We start from the raw sequence: 17462 nt of genomic DNA on the forward strand, positions 1-17462 counted from the left end.
GTAGTATTATTATATATATATATATATATATATATATATATATGCTTGTATGTGCGTAGAAAAATCAGGGGAAGTTATCAACATTTGGCTTTTCCTTTGCTGACACCCTTAACAATGACAATCCATTGGTAATCTTTAGAGTACCATCCAACATTTTCACACTGAAAGCAAATGGGAGACGAGCAATTACTGAATTCGTTAACATTCCTCTACAACAACATACAAAATTTAGGTAATTCCAAAAACATTTCAAGCGACAAATCCTCTCTCTGATAGGAAATATCTACAGGAGAGATGATAATACATTTTGTTTTTCAGGAAAAGTAGATATTCAAGAAGACTGACTACCTTTTTTCACTTAACAGTACAGATTCCACATAGGCTAATGTCCCCTGAAAGCTTATCCTGAGTTATCAGTATGAAGTTTCAAGCAAACCTGCACCTAAAAAGAGAGCAATGGTAAAGAAGCGGACCTAGAAGCCTCTTAATATATATACTGGCATTAAACTACCTGCACCATTTTTATTGTATAAAGCATTCACACAGTGTCAGAAGCAATAGCTTTAGAGATAACTAGGCTCACAAGAGCACACTGCTGCAGAGATTCCTAATTTCATATAGGTTTCTGTCTAACACACCGAAATGTCAAAACTTGGGGAAAAACAAACAAACAAAAAAAAGCAGGGAAGAGATGACTTGCTCAAAAAACATTAAGCCAGATTTGAAGAAATACACAAAAGAAAATAGAGATCTAAAATAGAGCTGAATATTCAGCAAATTAATTCATATTGCCAGGTCTGGTGAAATACAAGCTATTTTCTTGAAGATCAAAGCAAAAGAAAGGAAACAAAGGGAAGCTGAGGAAGCCCGAAAACCTTAGAAGTTAAGAAGGAAAACAAAAATTGGAACCACATCAGAGAAGGATATTCCCCTCTGGCCCACAGCTGACAGATCTGGTTTCACCTCCACTTCTAAAAGCAGGCAGAGGTTTTCCCCTGAAGTAAACTTTAGATGGCAGTAGAATGAAGACTAGATGCATTAGGTACAAACTGAAAGGCAGGTAGAAAAAGCATTTGAATTATGCTTTCAAAAAGCTCTTTAGTGATTACATGAACTACTAACAGTAAGAAATCAGCTTTTCATCATTTTCTTATGTGAATTACACAGATCAGTATCTTCTACTACTACAGACAATCTTCCTAGGGATTTTAAATTGTTTTGTTTTGCTTGTCAGGGTCTTGCCAAATGGTGGTTATTTAAATTTTGTAGACATCTCTACTCAGATTATAGAAACATTTCATCCTATTTCTACATCTAATATTTCTCAAAAACCAGCAAAAAATATTAAGAACATGTAGTGTTTTTTTGCTCTTGCTAGTTTTACATACTCAAAGCAATGAAAGGGAGTTTAAATCTTTCTTCTGCCTCAGCAGATCACTTAATAAATTCCAGGGCAGCTACAGTTGTGCAACCCTATTGAGCACAATGGAGTTATAGAGGCATAACTAGAGTCTTAATTTGGCTGCTAGCATTTTTATTACTCACGCAAGTGAATAAAAAGGAAAGTATGCAGCCTCATTTCAGGCTGCCAGGGGAAACGCATCTTTTCACCTTTCTGAAGGTGCATGTTACAGAAGCTTGAGTTTTCCAAGTCACCTGTAATACATGAGTGTAATAAAGCTCACGTTCTATTGGCAGACACAGCCAAATATTCCAGTAGTACACAACACTTTCCAACACCAAGATACCATGTAAGCATGCTATAGCCCTCTCCCTAGCATGTGATGGCACCTACCGTGCAGGCGTGCACAGTCTCCCACAAGCTATGGTCTTATTTCACATAAGTAATGACCATCTTGCACAAAAGGAGCACACTCAGAGGATGCTGAAGGACTGAGGCTGACTGAACATTCACAGAAAATCTAGCATTTCCAGAACAGTCAGCTATGCAGCACCTGTGCCAAAAGAGCACAATGATCTCCCACACTGCTGTAACCCACTTGCACTTCCACTGCTCAGAGGGAAGTTGAGCAGCACTGCCTCAATCAGTGCTCCACCATTAACTATAACCTTGCCCAAGCAATATTCAACTTTCTCTTGCATGATCAGCATAAAACCACCAACACAAAAGGGAAAGATTAGCAGAATTTCAGGTAAGACAGTGGCTGCAAATAGCCTACAACTATATTCACTTTTTTTTTTTTAACATATGAAGACATTACTGTATCTCTTACAAGCCTTTGAACAAGCAAGTATGTCTATTTTGACAGCTGGCAAACAAGAACATAAGTTCCCTACAAGCCTGTTATATGGCTAGAAAAAGGTGAGAAGCAAACTGAAACTAGATGTTCACATCAATCACAGGCAATGGTTCCACATCAAGAAACCAATCAAATTTGAATATCATTTCGATTAGTAATTAAAAACATGATCAAATCAGCTATTCATCTTTAGATATTCCAGTCTTAGCCCATGGTAAGATGACATACCCATCATGTCTACTTTTCTTAGCAGATAAATCATCTCCTGCTGCAGGTCTCCTCTTTTTCCTTGGAGGCATCACTTTACTAAAGCAGTCTGATGAACTGCAAGACCGGAGACTTCCTACAGAGGGAATTAAAAACACCAGTACAAGAGATGAAACTATTGCAGACCAGTCAAACTGTGTCCACTAATAGGCATATTACAAAGGAAAGGGAAGGGAGAAAGTTAGTGGATTTACAAATTAGAAAAGGCCCCCTTTCCAGAGCAAAATCTTTCCATGGTATTTCTCTCACCAGATTTCAGTTAAAGTCAGTAGTACTTTGCCAAAATATACAATTACACCAGTGCCACTTCAGCCTAACAAAAGGCATGAACTAAGTCTATTCTGACATATCTAAGTTTTCAGTCTGACTTTTTTAGTAACTAATTCAGATCAGAACTTCTGAGAGTTGTCCATTACTTTTTGAAATACAGATGCAACCCAAAGATTAGAGCAGCACAGCTCTAGAAAACAGAACCTTTTTATTTTTAATCCACACTTTTGTGATACTGACAGCAAGGAAAGGAGGGGTTTTTTTTCCATTTATCTTTGATTTGTTGCAGGAGGTGGAGAAAGGGGATTCTTTTCAGTTTTGTTTTTGGTTTTTTGGAGGTGGTTGTTTGAGTGGCTGCTTTTTTTATTTGTTTTTTTTATTTTTAGATATTTTTTTTTTGCAAAGAGATGCTTAACAACCATTAGGAAAAAAATGAGTATCATTTTGCTCAGGTAGTTCTTTAACAGTGAAGCTCTGCAAGTAGGAAATGGCCAATTTAAAAAACTGGTGCTAGCTGCATACTCCTACTTGTTCCTTTTGCCAGTTCTGGTAACTCTTCAGTGTGCTAATCCAGCTCACCAAACCTGTAATTAAACTGAAGGGAAAAAGAAAAAAACAATCCCCACTTAAACCGTTCTGTATATTAGTACAGCAAGTTGTTTAAATATCTTTGCTGTCTCATGAAAGCAATAGGCTAAAAAATCAGGCAAAATTTTGCCCTGCTTTCATATACTGAAGATCACATGGACACCAGAAAAAGGTATGTGTAGGAGCAGCTCAAAGAGCTAACAAAGCTCTAAATGTTATGCAGAGAAATTTTAGAAGGAAAGGAAGGGAGAGGTGAGGTATAAAAATCTGGAAACAAAGCGATGCCAAAGAAACTTGCAAGAAAATATGAAGACCTACAGCATGCCTAAGCTACCTTCTCTTAGCTTCAACAGCATCCAAGTTTAGCTCTGCTTTACTAGCACGTTCACAAAATCTTTTATTTTAAATCACAGCACAGAATTAAGCAATAAAACTTGTACTACCATTCGACACCAGGGGAACAGACTGAAATCAGAGGCCCAATTCCCAACAAATACTAATGGCAATCTTATGCTTACCTATTCTTCGTATCTTTGAAAGTCTCTCTCCTGTTATAGGAGAAACACATGTAAGGAACCTTACAGCCTCACAGGCTTTGCTATATGTATTTTATTTTAAACATGCACTGAAACTATTAGACATATAAAAGTAAGGATTTTTCTGATAGTAGGCAATAAGGTCATACCAGTTATCAACATTAACAAACCTGGCTCCAACTAACAAAGCTTTAAATTTAGCATGCCTTCTTTGGTCTTATCTTTACACTCACTTATGTTAAGAAAATTTCTCTATCTAGTTCAAGAAATACTCTTTCCAGTTTTATATACTCTTCCCATACTTTTTTTCCCCCTCCTTCTCTCTTCTGTCCACTAAGCTCCCTCCCAGGAAAGCACGGACATACCTGCACTATCTTTTGGTAAGAAAGCTTTAAGAGTACTGTGCATTTAACTAATTATTAAAAAGAAATCCGGCATTGTACTCAAACTTCTATCATATCAAAATATAATGGCTACGTCAGAATAATGTACTTCTAAAAGCATTACCCCGAATATATAATAAAACGATATTATAACTAATCATATTCTCAAAAATAAGTATAGTTGAAACAGATAAGAGGTCACCAAAATTTCACAGTACACCCAAAGCATTTTACTACCAGGTTAAAGAAACTAATGAACCTCATCTTATGACTGCATTAGTTCCACCTTATCATACCTGCAAATTAACGGTACCACAAAATTCTACTCTCAGAAATTACTCAAAGTATGATGTTTTATGGATTTTTAAATCAAGTTTCTAAACAGTGTTCTAATATTCGAAAACCTACACAAACTAAGGACATTTAAGATGACAACAGAACTTAATAGATGGCTACAGACAGCCAACAGATTCAGAACTACGAACAAACTCAGACACAAACTTAATAAATCAAAGCGTGTGCTAACAAATAGATTATTTTGGAAAGTATGTATGTACTTTAGTACCTGAATACAACCTGCAGTCACCTCATTCCTTTGAAAACTCGTTTTTTTTTTGTATGCCTATTTAGAAATCTATTTATGATGTCACAGACACTGGATTCTAGTAAAACATATCCAAAACTACCAAACCAAACCCCCTAGAATTTGTCCAGTTTACTCCTGCTAATGCTTGTTATTTTACTGGGAAAAGAAATATGCAAGGCTTCTGTGAAGAGAGATGCATAGCAGAAGATGAAAATAAAAAAAGTTATAGAATGGGAAAATCATTTTATCAGCTCTGCAACCCCAGACAAACCAAAAAATTTAATCCAAGAATTCCTGTTTGAAGTCTTAAAATGATAACAGAATTCATCGCACCCCAATTTCTCCAACAACTCATACGAAAATCTTACACCCTTTCTTGGTTTGAATGTATCTAGTTGCAGTTATCAAACTGACAGAAAAGGAAAGAGAAGAGAGCTCAGAAATTGGTAAATGGCTATTAAATGCATATGCTCAACCCACACACAAAGACACAATGTGGACAAACATATTCTACTTGTTTCCAGAGATTTAACATCTTAACAACTTAGTTTTGGACTAAATCTTCACTATGTTTTAACTGTTGAATGATCTATAAACTACTGAAAACCACACTGCAAGAACACTACTTGAAAAATATTTACTTTTGTCACTAGAATTAGTGTATATTGAATTTGAAGGGTTGTTGTAACTTTCTCGTAGTTTCTTAAAGTTAAAAAAGCAGGATATTTCTGTTACTTTCATCTAAAGTTAAAAACTATCCTAATGTAGCTTCATTTAAATTCTTTCAATTTCTTACTTTACAGTGTAGATCACTAAGTAGCGTTAATATTAACCTTTTCTATACAGACCTTACTAATGTCTGGGTTTTCCCAACTAATTTCACTTCTCACAGGTCTGATCAACTGCAAACACACATGCAGCTCTCTCTGACTTCATGCAAAGTTTGACAGGATCTTTACTTACCAAGTTCAGCTCCTCTGATGTGATTATCTTCAAAGTTTCTTACTCCTGGGTCTCAACTCAAGACTGGCAGAACCCTCCTAGTTCTCACTGTTTTTTTGACACTTGAAGCTAGCATTTGCAAGGTAGAGCCTCCAAATGGCTGCTGAATAGGCCACCACCAGCCAAAAGCCTGCCGAGTATAAATGTTGTTTGCCAAACGTTCTATTCAGTACTTCCAAATTTGCGGGAAACAGTTACCAGAGATGCATCAACTCGAGAGCTAAAACTCGCCCCAAGAAATATAAAACAGTATGTAAGATAAGCACCAGAAGGGAGAGACACTCCTAGAATAACAACAAAACCAGAACAAACAAAAAGAAAGAACAGTAGTCAATTAAAAAGAATACTGCAAGCTGTGTCCCTATAGAAGAGATTTAAAGACGCATCATTTCACCTACTCTCTAGATAATGACTGTGAACACTTCTGCTCTTCTGACAGAAGATGGAAGAAAGAAAAATAATTACAAACTGTGAATGCTGAACTGGAAAAGATAAAGCAACTCACTCAATGATGCAACAAAACCACCACAAACACAGTTAACAATCATCATTTTTCAGATATGAGATGAGAAAAAAAAAACTAAGGTATTCATCAAACCACCAAACCATTTACAATCTTCTTGTAAAACCAGGAAAAGAAGAAAAAAACCACCTCCTCTATCTTTAATTCCACAGTACAGAACTGCTGTGGAAGTCCAAGGGTTTCTTCTCTAAAACAACCAAAAAAAAAGGGCAGAAGCAAAATAATTTCCCCTCCGCCCCCTTCCAAATTTCAAGAAAAGCAATGAAGCTTTTTTTTTTTAATTTATTTTTCATTTTTTATTTTTCCTGAAGTCATTACCTCTTTGTGTTAGAACAGTCAGGAGAAAGCAGGATATGTACTTGTACAGACATTTTAGTCTGCATAAGTAAACATGTCACAATTTAATCATCAAAGTAGGACTTTACTGTGAGCTACTGCTAGATTTATAGGCGTGACCAAAATGACTAATATCAAATTCAGGAGGGAAATTTCCAAGTTGATACATATCAAAAGGATGGGGGGAAAAAGGGCAAACGGTTTAATGAATCCAACTGTCTGTGATTCTTACCCTTAGAAACAGCTGATAAGTTAAAATTCCTTGACCCATTTACAGTCTACCTTATTTTTCAGATATATATAAACACACTCAGTGCTAACACATTTTATGAGACTGTAATTGTAATTATGTGATATATTTTGAAATAAAGTTCCAAATAGTCCCCAAATCACTAAAGACAATCTGAAAAACTCATCCTCCAGCTCTTAGATACTTAAGTTATGGTTCCAGAAAAAAACAGTAATTCTTAGAAAAGATAGAATTTGTCTAAAATAATTTGGATGTCGAGCATTTTTATTGTTAGCTCAAAAATACCTGCTTTGAAAGAATATAGTAAGCATTAAAAGTTCATTATAAATAAAGGGTAACCTAAAATTGAAATCTCCACTTTCCAAGCAGCTTTAGAAGTCTCAATTCAATTTAGATATAAGTCACTGTTTCAAGGTGACTTAATACATGACTCCACTGTAACAGCATTAACCAGGATACACGTCAGAAAAATAACAGTAATCTCTAAGGATAAGACGTGCTTCAGAAGACTCAAAGTGTGAAAAACATCACAAAAAAAAAACAAAACAAAACTCTAGCTGGGTCTGATAACACCCAAAGAAACCTTCGCAACAGACTTATTAACGTGACTGTCAAATGAGTTCTAGATGTAGAATCTTAAATAAATCCACAAGATCTATGCAGTTCTGCAAGCTGCGTAATAAAATGAATAGGTCTTGACATTTCTTACTACCAGAGAATAGAAATTATATAAAATTAAGCACAATGATATCAAACGATTTGGAAAAGATGGGTTTGATTTTTCCAGACTTACGTAAGACTCTCCTGTAAGACATTTCACAAGTGTCAAGTCCCCTAACAAGTGGGCACACGAGACATCACTGCATATATTCACAATGGCCAAAATGGCCCCCTGAACATCTACTTGTCCTCACATGAGGAAGGCCAAGTATACTTTTCAAATGAACTCAAGGGTGGAAGTTATGCAAACATTGGGACTTCACTTTTTCGTGCAAAGAGATATAAAACAGGGCAGAAGCATAAGAAACATTAGAATAAAATCTGAAGATAAGAATTTGCCAGTAGCAACTTCTACTTTCAGCTCTCATTTCATACTTTTTCCTGGTTTGAAAGGCTCTTTTACTGCTATTATGAAAGAAATACATTATTTACCAGGATTTTGTGTCCAAACTCATTCAATGAGTATGCTTAAGCTTTTGAAACAGCTTAATCCTAACAAACACAAAGTAGGCAATAACAACAGGTGTCAGAATAAAGCAGTACATTAAAATCAACAACATACTTAAATATGTTCCCAAGGAGATAATGGGAATGCTAAGGCTGATTTCTTAACTGACCTTTTATGACGGTAGTGCTAAGCAAGAGAGGAGAAATTCCAAACACCTTAAGCACGCCTACTTATTCTTATTGATTATTAATAGAATTTGACTAATAGAATATTGACTAATAGAAATTGACTCAAAACCAATACTTGATGCTTCAGAACAGTTTTGCAATCAAAAGTGAGAAAAGACTACAGAACACATTTTCATGTGCAAAATAAGGATGCATACAGGTTTTGTTCAAGAACCTAGGTCACAAAGGGGAAAATTTCAAGTCTCCATTAGGAGAAAGAAGAGAACTTCAGTTCTAACAAATGGATGGTAACAGGTCTGCCAAAACTACCTGCATCTGACAACCTCTTCTGCAGAGCTTTTACATGATGAGCTAACTTCAGGTATGAAATCACCAAGCACGCTGACAGAAAACATTTGATAGAAGCCTTCTGGCAGGGTATGACAGTGCAACTACAAAACAAAGTCAGTATGGAGGAAGTGACAGAAGCCACAGGTGAGTTCTGTCGGATCCCATCCCAATGTATCTCTTCTCATTGCTCTAAGCCAAGAGAGTGGTAGACTTACAAGTTTGTTCCAGAAATCTCCAGGAGAAGCAGACAGCTCTCCTCACTTTCTTAAGTGCTCAGGGTAACATCAGCACACATTGCTAGCACCTCAGGAGAAAGAACAACTTTGAGACACGAGAGGACAAATGCGGACAGTTTTGAAGAACTTCTCTGCTAAATATCAGGGCTTGAAGCCAACAAGTTATTTTCCTTCCTCAAGTTTCATGCTTGAAACACAAAAAGGAATGAAAAAAAAAGGAATCAAGGAACAAGCACAAAGGGAGGTAGCACATGTTAAAAGATATCAAGCCACAAAGCACAAATGCAGGTGAATCAAGAATTGGCAGCAAGCTAGTACCACACATCTGAGATGATGGCCTCACCAAAATGACATTTTGTAGAGTGGAAAACAGACTGGGAACTAAGAAATAGCCCTTAGATATTTACTGAAAATCTACACAAGAAATAGGAACAAGTTCCATTCAACAAAATCACTCAAAAAAAAAAAGTTGGGTTGTTTGGAGCACAGCATTTAAACTCGGTCACAGGCAACACAATAGCCATGAGAGGCCTTGCTTTTGCTCTGTTCTCACTAATGCAACTTCAAGAGTCAAAACACTGTAAGAACATGGATATTCTGCTAGTCTGATGGGTTGAGTCCAAGGAGTGAGAGGAATTTGTCGTAAGGTCTCCTTAAAGAACTTACACAAAGAAATTGTAAAATAACATACCGCTGAAACCTGATAGTTCTTCTCAACTGGGGAGTTTAAAAGCACAAACATTTTGAAGAAATCTTTAAAAAAAGAAAAAAACGATTCTGTAGTTGCTTCTTAAAACTCCCTCAGCTCCCTAAAATCTCAGTTTCCATAATGCTAGAGACACTTATTTCATGAATCAAGATTAAATTGTTGTGATCTATTTCTACTGCATCCTTATTAAATACCTGTCTGTCGATCGTCTTGGCCAACGTCCTCCGTCAGATTCTGCAAGAGAATAGGAATGAATGCAGTTTAGTAAGATCATAATCTCCATTGTTCAGTAACCTTTTAACCTTTATTCCACATTAATATTCATTTTCACTATTTAAGGAGCATGTAGCTGAAACTGCAGAGATTTTTTGTTTTGGGTTTGTATTTACCAAAACAATTATACTTGCAAATGTATCTAAAAAGTTCAAGGATAATCTGCAGGTAATTTGGAAAATATTTTTAAACACTTTTTTAAACTCAAAAACAAACAACATCTGAAGAGTGGAAGTAACTATGCATTGAATGGGCAATTTTGCAGTGCTTTTCAAAAAAACTCTATGAATAAATGCCATATTAGAAAATCTGAATTTAGCCTTTACCACAGTAGTGGCATTGCTTATGGCTAAACACACACACACATGTCCGAAAAAGAACTGGTTAAAACTCAGCTGGAATCTTGGAAACAAATGATCTTTTTTCTTTTCCTTAGGAAATGTCTTTTCCACCACATTTGCAATGTACAAACGGAAGGTGTAAGTGTAATAAGGATTGCCATCATCTGATCATCTAGGAAAACTTGTTTGGGGAAAAAACTTCAAATCCAGTGTTGCACTGCACACGGCTAAAACTCCACTCTGAACCTTGGTGTATAACCTTTCAGCAGTATTTACTGTTTATTGCAGTTCCCAGATTCAAAACCCACAGCCTCTCAGCCAAACAGGCAGCGATAGTTCTTAGAATTGCAATCACTAAAGGATTTCAACCACAAAAACATTCTGACCTATCGCCCTAGCAATTCCACCAAGAGAAAATGGCAAGTCATTACCAGCCTATTGAGAGTGTGGTAAATCTTGTGAATATTTGCCAGTGTTGATAGGTGAGAATTCAGTTGAAAATCTAGAGGGGGGGAAAAAAAAAAATTTTTTTACTTCTTGGTTTCCAGCTGTAGCAATCAAGATCTTCATAAATTCCAGTAATTCAATCAAACCATGACCAGACTATAAAACAAAAGCCAACCCTTTTTCGGCACCAACATTTTCAACACGTAATGGAAAACATTAAGTCAAATCTGCAGAAGAAATCCTACGCCTATATGTATTCTCCTTAAAGCATAGGTGATATCCAGCAAAACAGAACTATAGCCAAATATAAAACTATATTAAACGTGATAAATTTAAATCATTTACAACTTTCATCCTTAAGATGAGGAATCGTTATAGAGAGTTTCCATGTTACTCAGTCTTCCTCTCCACCTACTCCAAAAGCAATTTAATTATCACCTAACATTCCAAAATGACCACTGAAAACACTGGTTTTTAAAAGATGAAACAAGAACTTGTCTTTACACTCATTTCCTTGTAAAACGAAATTACTGGAACACACACAGCTGAAACATAACTTCTGCATAATGAACCACAAGTCACAACACAGCAGTTATGAGCAAGGCAGTAGAACCCAAAATGAGGAACTCTGACACTTCACGAAAGTAGCCCTAACACAGATACTGACTTTGCTTCCTTGTCTCACAAGTGAACACTTGAGTTTGCCTCAGCTGATACAAAGAGACAAGCTGGTCCCTCTCTGTTCCATTAAATCACCTCTTTTTGCTAGAAATAAGCCCAGAACAAAACTAGATAAGAAGTAATTTACAAAAAAGATCCACTTTGATCCAGTCAGAGAGCATGCAACCAGCATGAGTCTCAGAAGCTGGGCACAGAGCAGCTGAGAGAGGTAAAAGACATCAAATCACTACAAAATACTTCCATTTAAACCAAAAGCAAACTGGCAGCCCCACTGGAACTTGGGCAGAAGAGAACACCGACAACACAGAGACACATCCCATTTGGCAAGCAAAACACTGCAAGCAGAATGCAACTCTGCATGCCTGGTGTCACTGCTGTGCGCTAATGGCTGCAGTGCTTCTGCCAGCAAATGTGGCTTTCTCCAGTTCCTCCTAAAAGATACAAGTAAGGAAAAAATGTAATTCTCACATTTTATTTCAAGAAAACACTCCCAAAATACACTGAAGATGACCCAAGGATCTAAGGATGAGCAATCTGCATTAAACAGCAGATCCCTGGGACAGTGAAAATGACAAACTGAAGAAGCACACTTGCTGCACACATCAGTACAAAATTCTCCCAATGTGCTGAATTAAAAGAGATATTTCAAGGAATCACAGGTTCTATTTATTGTCTTATCTGGAGAGTCTCATTTCACCAATAATTGCTTATTTCTTACCCTATACTCCCCCATTCCCCAACACAGCAACACAATTTCTGTAAGTCAGATACACCAGAGATGGAATTTCAAACTTCAGATATATTTATCTATACCAAGGCAGAAACAGTCTGTCTCCTCTTACTGGAGAGGAGCTGGGGGTGCAGAGAGGGGAAGACAGGTTAAGAGTTATTCTGAGAAGAGCAAGATTAAAATGAGGAAAGGTGTTTTTGCTAACTGCCAGCCCAGACAGAACTCTTCAGAACGCAAACATTACAGTTTCCCCTTTTGTACAGCTTAAGACCTATAAAGAATGCAGGTCTTCAGAGAAACCAGTGATATCTGGAGCCACCAAATGGCTAACACTAAGCAAATATTTCTTCTAAATTAATACTAAGCAGTAATTCTAGATATTATCTATAACAACAATAGGAAAAAAAGTATTCTAGAAACTAGGATTAAGTCTACTAGGCACTGCCTTGGAAATAACGCATTCCTAGGCGCTTCAAGACCCAGCATTTGCACCAGGAGGTTTCACACATCCATTGGAAACAGTTTACAACTTTAAGCTGTTACTTCAGGAAACCTTACACAATCAGGACGGCCTTGGAGGAGCTGCAGCAATATATTTTAGAGCTCCTACACGACAAGCATCACACCTTGGCTGTGCACAGACTGGTATATCCACATGAATACTAAGGCTTCTAGAACAAAACAGGAATCCAAAATTTTGTCTCTCCACAGGGGACACTTCCAAAGTGGGGCTGTGATCCAAAACCAAAAATAAGCTGCTTTGTCAGCTGTTAGTATAGAAGCAAACATGAGTGGCAGACAAAATAATTGGGAAATTTAATTACAGCTCAAATTCCCTTTTGAACTTGGTCACAGTGCTTGTTGTATCCACACTGCAAGCAACAGGCACACAAAGTATTCCACAACACTGAGAAGCTATACTTCGAAAAAACTGCTTTTCAATGAACAGAATCTGAAAAATACTCCCTCTCACACTCTTGTGATACCACTCGGAAAGCCAGCAGAAGGCACAGTCACACATCAAGCATTGCTGAGCAGCTAGCTACAGCCGGGCACCTCAAGGCACTCCATCAGCTGCCCAGCCAGATGCACCAGCAGCAGCTGGTACGGGTTCCATGGGAAGGAAGTCGGCCTAGATGAAGCCATTTGTCACCTGAACACAAGAGTTTCAATGCAGATCAACCAGCCTGGAACGATGAAAACGCAACGGCCTTCAGTTGTGGGAGGGGAGGTGTGGGTTGGACAGTAGGAAACATTTGTTCTCAGAAGGAGTGGTGAGGCTTTGGATGGGCTGCCAGGGAGGTGGTGGACTCACCGTCCCTAAAGGTACTCATGAACTGCCTTGATGAGGGATGTGGTTAGTGGGCATGGGGTGATGGATCAGTGGTTGGACTAGATGATCATAGTGGTATTTTGCAACCTTAATAATTCCAACCTTCTCTGATTCCATTCTGGTTTTATTACTGCAGAAAAGGAAAAACAACCTGGGATCAAGTGGAGGAAAGCTGCTTGTTTCAGGAATACTGAAGAAAAGACATGCTACGTTACAAACCCTATGCTTGCTTTTCTTGCAGATGCCAGCCTATCTTTAGCAATGGACTGAAGCAATGGAAATCCCAAATGCTATTAAATAGTTTGAAATAATCCACAACACAACAGCTAAGGAAAAAACAATTCTGGGTAAAATAATTGCAAATCCAGCCAGAAAGGAAAGAAATGCCAGAACCAGCCTCATAAAATGGAACTTCACCCTTATCCACAGTTCAGCATCAAGAACAAGTGCCAATGTCTGGGTTATTTAACTAGTCCCAGTCACATACAAATTAACTGTAGAAAGCAAAAAGATTAAAAATAACCTTTAAAACACTTTAGTATTAAAATTTACACCACAGACCTGACAGTTATGGAGAAGCAAAGGAGAGAGCAGCTGGTTGGGCATTCTTCCTCAACACACTATGATAAAAGTAGCTCTACATCCTTTATTGAGACAAATTTAAGAAATACAATGAAACTCAACATAGTTTATATCCCCTTCCCCGTAGCCCATCCCCTTCCCCCCAGAAACCCTCAATATACACCAAAAATATAAGCAAATGACAGAAGTGAATGGAAGCTGCATATTTTCTACCTGAAATGTCAAATTCAAATTGATGAAATCACATTTTCAGGGAAAAAAAAAAAAGACTAAAAAAGACTAATATAATTTTTATTACAGGAAACCACGTGCTGCCAAACTATTCAAATGAGACCACAAATGAATACCTAAAAAGCCCACCCACACATGGCACTTACCTGCCTGACACCTGCAGCTTATTTCCTGCTGTTAAAATTATCACTTCAAAGCTCTGACAAACCACAGCCATTGGGTGCACCATCGCCTACCACCAAACCTGCACCAGCACCAGATCAGACCAGCAGTAGGCTCCCAGGCTCCCATTAAAAGCTTCTAGATAATGTCAGCAAATAGGAAATCTCTAGTAGCAGTAGGTCTGAATTCTAACAGTAACTGTCTGAAAATATCATGCCAGACAGACGTGACACATAAATGCTCCAGATGCAACTCTGCATTAAGAACTTAAGACTGGAAGGAGTCATAGCAATTTTTATGACTGTAAAGATTTATCCAACAGTATAAATGCCGTCATTTGCTAAAAGCTTCTCAGAAAACAATTAGACAGGAACACATACTGGGCAGACTCATGCCCTGAAAATTAGAATGGAATGTTTTTATTTAATACTGTTCCTGGCTTCAAACAACAGAAATGGAGAAAACTTGTAGCAATAGGAGAAATATTAGTCCAAAGTACCATCTCCCTAAGTGATTTTGAATAAACCTTACTTATCCAATAAAAGAATCATGTAATCGTTATGAACTACATCATAACACAATGTTATGCTCCCTGATCTGCTTACAGAATTATCCTAATGGCATGACAATTTATACTGACCAATGAGTTTAGACGTTCTGACACCTATGTTTGGTGGAAGCCTTCAGTACTTACACGCAGAAAGTAGAATTTCTATATTCGAGTGTAGAAAACAAATGAAAAACGTGCATCAGTGTTGTCTTCATTTACAGGAAAACAACACACCTAAAGACAGAGATTCCCAAGTGCAGTACAATAAGCACGTGGAGCAGCCAGGAACTGACACTGCATTCCTGTCCAAGGATGGATGAAGTCACTTTCAGAGCCCATGGCCAACTGGAGGCAGCCTTAAACAAAGTGACTGACTTGGACTCCCCCATGGCGCTTGGGTACAACAGGTGTTGGCTCTACAACTTTTACAAGAGGGTTACAGTACAGTTTTTGTTCTGAGACCTTTGCAAGATTGTTACACTTTTGTTTCACCGCTCTTAACCAATCAGAAAGTGACAGAGAACGCACAATGTTACAGATCCCTACAGCCTTGTCCGAGCAAAAAAGAAACACGGCACTTTATTCCCACACAGGGATTTCCTTGAGTATCACAGAATCATAGAATGGCCTGGGTTGAAAAGGACCACAGCGATCACCGAGTTTCAATCCCCCTGCTATGTGCAGGGTCACCAACCACCAGACCAGGCTGCCCAGAGCCACATCCAGCCTGGCCTTGAATGCCTCCAGGGATGGGGCATCCATGATTCAGAAAGAGAGCGCAAGTGAGTTCCTGCCTGGAGTGCGAGGGCTCCCAATTAAATAGAAGAGAAGCAGGCTGAGCTCTCCTGGCTGTTGTGCCATGCTGCAGGGCACAGCCCCTGAGGCACGTGTGCATCACAGCTCTGAACTCAACACCCAGCGCTGCTGATGCCAGCACAGCACGAATACATGTGTGAAAGCTTGCACATGTCTTCCAAACACTACACCCTAAAACATCCTGAAGCAAAACAGTGGTTTCATGTTATTAAAATAAAGCCCTGACAACAAAATGTGGCTGAAATGACAGCACACTGAAGTACGCTTAACTTAAAGGGCACCATCTTCACACAAGCCTTGGCCGTAACGTTTGATATTACATCAGCAGTCACTCCCACTACTTGTAGCAAAGCATTGTGAAACTACTGCATGCTCTGCAGATAGGGAAAGGGAAAAGCACTAACCTTTCTTTCATAGGAACCAATCCTTCTTTCACCCAGGTATGTAATAAGCACCCTGACCTGGAGGTTTGTTTACAGAAAGAGCTACTGAGGTTTAAAGTTCATTGAGGATTTTGGAGCAATTTAAGCAGCAGACATGTTACATAGCTGTTCCTTTCCTCTGAATGTCCATTTATCTTTAATTTAACTGGAACAAATCAGAGCTACGCTATCATATACACTTTAAAATGAACTCTGCACGCTGGCTCATGTTTTGGTTTGGTTTTTAGCCAGAGATCTAACACTGCGTGCATTTATGGTGTAATACATCTGTTTCTGTTGCTGCAAATACCATGGCTTGTGTGCCCACTAAATGTGCCTGATAAGCATTCCTAAGGAGATTCTTGTCAAGATATCATAGAAATAGAATAGCCAGGCACAAATGGAAAAGAATGAATAAAGCGGGCAATTACATCTTTTTTAAACCTATTTCTAAAGCGTACAAAAGTTACAAAAATCAAACAGTATCTTAGTGGTCTCGTGGTCCTGACGTCACGAGCAGGACAGAGGAAATGCAGCTATGAGGCATTTAATACAGAGCTAGCCTGCGCACATTTGCTGCAACGTACTCATCCACTCTCTTACTCTAGCATCAAATTCATTCCAAAATACGTCAATGAGTTAACTTTGTGTCACTGGATGCTATGGCCACAGTACAGACTGCCAGCACTGCTCCCAACTTCATGCCAGATTAGATATCATTTGCCATCCTACAAAGGGTATAAAGCTAATAAAAACTTTGTGCTCCAGCTAATTCAGCAGAAATGCAACCCTGGTATGCACTGCTAGGATGTCCGGCACGACACGGATCAGTACATCAGGATGAAACTGCAGCAGCCTACAAACAGCTACCCCAGGCACAAGCACTGCTGTCCCAGCTGCTTGCTTCTTTCTCTGCCAAAAGTTACAGATCCCATAGCTCTGCCAGCAGCACAGGTCATGGGCACATTCCTTCATCCACTGCAGGCAAAAACCTACCATGTCGGTTGAACCAATTTAAGGAATTGGCAAGAGCTAACCCAGATACATTTGACTGATGGATTAAAGAGTGCTCCTCTAAAGCCCTGCACCAGCAGAGCCATGGAAGCTGTAAGCTTCAGCTATGAGCTGCAGCAGTGCCTCTGCCCTCGCACACCTGCAACAAATGGCACTGGAACACGGCTCTAACAGCAGCGTATATTTTAAAATCAAATAAAAATCACTGCATGAACTGGATGTTTTTTGTTGCTTTTTCTTTTTTTTT

The 17462-nt window shown here is 38.3% G+C and overlaps 1 long non-coding RNA gene across 2 annotated transcripts; it reads right to left on the reverse strand.

Annotated features, from left to right (window-relative positions):
- Nucleotides 1–2489: 2489 nt before the first annotated feature.
- LOC104910777 lies at nucleotides 2490–14105 on the reverse strand. 2 transcript variants are annotated; one of them, XR_793393.3, is made up of 4 exons: nucleotides 10679–14105; nucleotides 9828–9867; nucleotides 3905–3934; nucleotides 2490–2604 (listed from the first exon to the last, which is right to left on the reverse strand). It is a non-coding gene; the product is annotated as an uncharacterized LOC104910777 (long non-coding RNA). The 2 variants fall into 2 exon arrangements; XR_793392.3 differs by lacking the exon at nucleotides 3905–3934 and having other exon boundaries at nucleotides 10679–12349.
- Nucleotides 14106–17462: the final 3357 nt, after the last annotated feature.

The sequence above is a fragment of the Meleagris gallopavo genome, chromosome 4 (genome assembly GCF_000146605.3).
Source record: "Meleagris gallopavo isolate NT-WF06-2002-E0010 breed Aviagen turkey brand Nicholas breeding stock chromosome 4, Turkey_5.1, whole genome shotgun sequence".
Taxonomy (NCBI): Eukaryota; Metazoa; Chordata; class Aves; order Galliformes; family Phasianidae; genus Meleagris; species Meleagris gallopavo.